General features: G+C 49.7%; 2 non-coding genes across 2 annotated transcripts; both read left to right on the top strand.

Annotated features, from left to right (window-relative positions):
* The first annotated feature begins 22 nt into the window (after window positions 1-22).
* On the top strand, window positions 23-1,930 carry LOC128682713 (small subunit ribosomal RNA). The gene has a single exon (XR_008406181.1). It is a non-coding gene; the product is annotated as a small subunit ribosomal RNA (ribosomal RNA).
* Window positions 1,931-2,236: 306 nt separating this feature from the next.
* Window positions 2,237-2,393, top strand: LOC128682719 (5.8S ribosomal RNA). The gene has a single exon (XR_008406187.1). It is a non-coding gene; the product is annotated as a 5.8S ribosomal RNA (ribosomal RNA).
* Window positions 2,394-2,500: the final 107 nt, after the last annotated feature.

Below are 2,500 nucleotides of genomic sequence, written 5' to 3' on the forward strand. Positions count from 1 at the left end.
CGCTCGCGCGCTTTTTGTTAGCTCCCTGGTTGATCCTGCCAGTAGTTATATGCTTGTCTCAAAGATTAAGCCATGCATGTCTCAGTGCAAGCCGTATTAAGGCGATACCGCGAATGGCTCAATATATCAGTTTTGGTTCCTTAGATCTTACTCAGTTACTTGGATAACTGTGGTAATTCTAGAGCTAATACATGCAATCAGAACTCTGACCAGTGATGGGATGAGTGCTTTTATTAGATCAAAACCAATCGACGGTGGGTGCGGACTCGCGCTCGAAGTCGTTAATTTTGATGAATCTGGATAACTTTTGCCGATCGCATGGTCCAGTACCGGCGACGCATCTTTCAAATGTCTGCCTTATCAACTTTCGATGGTAGTTTCTGCGACTACCATGGTTGTCACGGGTAACGGGGAATCAGGGTTCGATTCCGGAGAGGGAGCCTGAGAAACGGCTACCACATCCAAGGAAGGCAGCAGGCGCGCAAATTACCCACTCCCGGCACGGGGAGGTAGTGACGAAAAATAACGATACGGGACTCTTACGAGGCCTCGTAATCGGAATGAGTACACTTTAAATATTTTAACGAGGAACAATTGGAGGGCAAGTCTGGTGCCAGCAGCCGCGGTAATTCCAGCTCCAATAGCGTATACTAAAATTGTTGCGGTTAAAAAGCTCGTAGTTGCATTTGTGCGCCGCGCTGTCGGTGCACCGCATCCGCGGTGATACTGACACGTTTGCGGAGCATATCGTCGGTGAATCGGTGGTAAAACACCGGTTCAATATCAAAATCCTATCGCGATGCTCTTCAGTGAGTGTCGAGGTGGGCCGACAATTTTACTTTGAACAAATTAGAGTGCTCAAAGCGGGCTCAAAATGCTGCTTGAATATTTCGTGCATGGAATAATAGAATATGATCTCGGTTCTATTTTGTTGGTTTTCAGAACTCCGAGGTAATGATTAATAGGGATAACTGGGGGCATTCGTATTGCGACGTTAGAGGTGAAATTCTTGGATCGTCGCAAGACGAACATCAGCGAAAGCATCTGCCAAAGGTGTTTTCATCAATCAAGAACGAAAGTTAGAGGTTCGAAGGCGATTAGATACCGCCCTAGTTCTAACCGTAAATATGTCATCTAGCGATCCGCCGACGTTACTACAATGGCTCGGCGGGCAGCTTCCGGGAAACCAAAGATTTTGGACTCCGGGGGGAGTATGGTTGCAAAGCTGAAACTTAAAGGAATTGACGGAAGGGCACCACCAGGAGTGGAGCCTGCGGCTTAATTTGACTCAACACGGGAAATCTCACCAGGCCCGGACACCGGAAGGATTGACAGATTAACAGCTCTTTCTTGATTCGGTGGGTGGTGGTGCATGGCCGTTCTTAGTTGGTGGAGCGATTTGTCTGGTTAATTCCGGTAACGAACGAGACTCTAGCCTGCTAAATAGGCGTCGCCATTTAGGTGTGCGCGGCTTCGGTCGCGCAACTCACTGGCGGCGTATTAAAATTCTTCTTAGAGGGACCGGCGGCTTCGAGCCGCACGAGATTGAGCAATAACAGGTCTGTGATGCCCTTAGATGTCCTGGGCCGCACGCGCGCTACACTGAAGGAATCAGCATGTTCTCCCTGGCCTAGAGGCCCGGGCAACCCGTTGAAACTCCTTCGTGCTGGGGATTGGGGTTTGCAATTATCCCCCATAAACGAGGAATTCCTAGTAAGCGCGAGTCATAAGCTCGCGTTGATTACGTCCCTGCCCTTTGTACACACCGCCCGTCGCTACTACCGATTGAATGATTTAGTGAGGTCTTCGGACCGACACGCGGTGGCTTCACGGCCGTCGGCGTTGCTGGGAAGTTGACCAAACTTGATCATTTAGAGGAAGTAAAAGTCGTAACAAGGTTTCCGTAGGGGAACCTGCGGAAGGATCATTAACGTGTATACGTACGCGCGCGCGCACGCGTGTCGCGTGTGTATGCGTAAAATAATCCATAGATATATATAGAGACGCACGCACAAACACCACTTTTATATTATAGTGGTGGGTGCGGTGCGGGGTGTGCCGTGAAGAGATATCAGAGAGACGACGGGTAAAAATCCGCAAGCCTCGTCGCGCTCTCACGGACACCGAAAATTGAATGCGCGGTTTAGAGCGGGCGCTTCGCGGCGCCCATTCTAAGATATTATTATTATTGTTATAATTTTTTTTTTTTTTTTTTACCACAACCAAAAGAAACCACTACCCTGGACGGTGGATCACTTGGCTCGCGGGTCGATGAAGAACGCAGTTAACTGCGCGTCATAGTGTGAACTGCAGGACACATTTGAACATCGACATTTCGAACGCACATTGCGGTCCCTGGAGACACATCCGGGACCACTCCTGTCTGAGGGCCGGCTGCATAAAAACAAAGGCCACACTGCGCGCTAACTTCGCGCACGTGACGGTTCCGACGTTGTTGTTGTTTCTGCTGCTGCTGCTGCTGCTCTCTCTCGCGCGTGTA

The sequence above is a fragment of the Plodia interpunctella genome, unplaced genomic scaffold, assembly GCF_027563975.2.
Source record: "Plodia interpunctella isolate USDA-ARS_2022_Savannah unplaced genomic scaffold, ilPloInte3.2 Pint_32, whole genome shotgun sequence".
NCBI classification, from domain to species: domain Eukaryota; kingdom Metazoa; phylum Arthropoda; class Insecta; order Lepidoptera; family Pyralidae; genus Plodia; species Plodia interpunctella.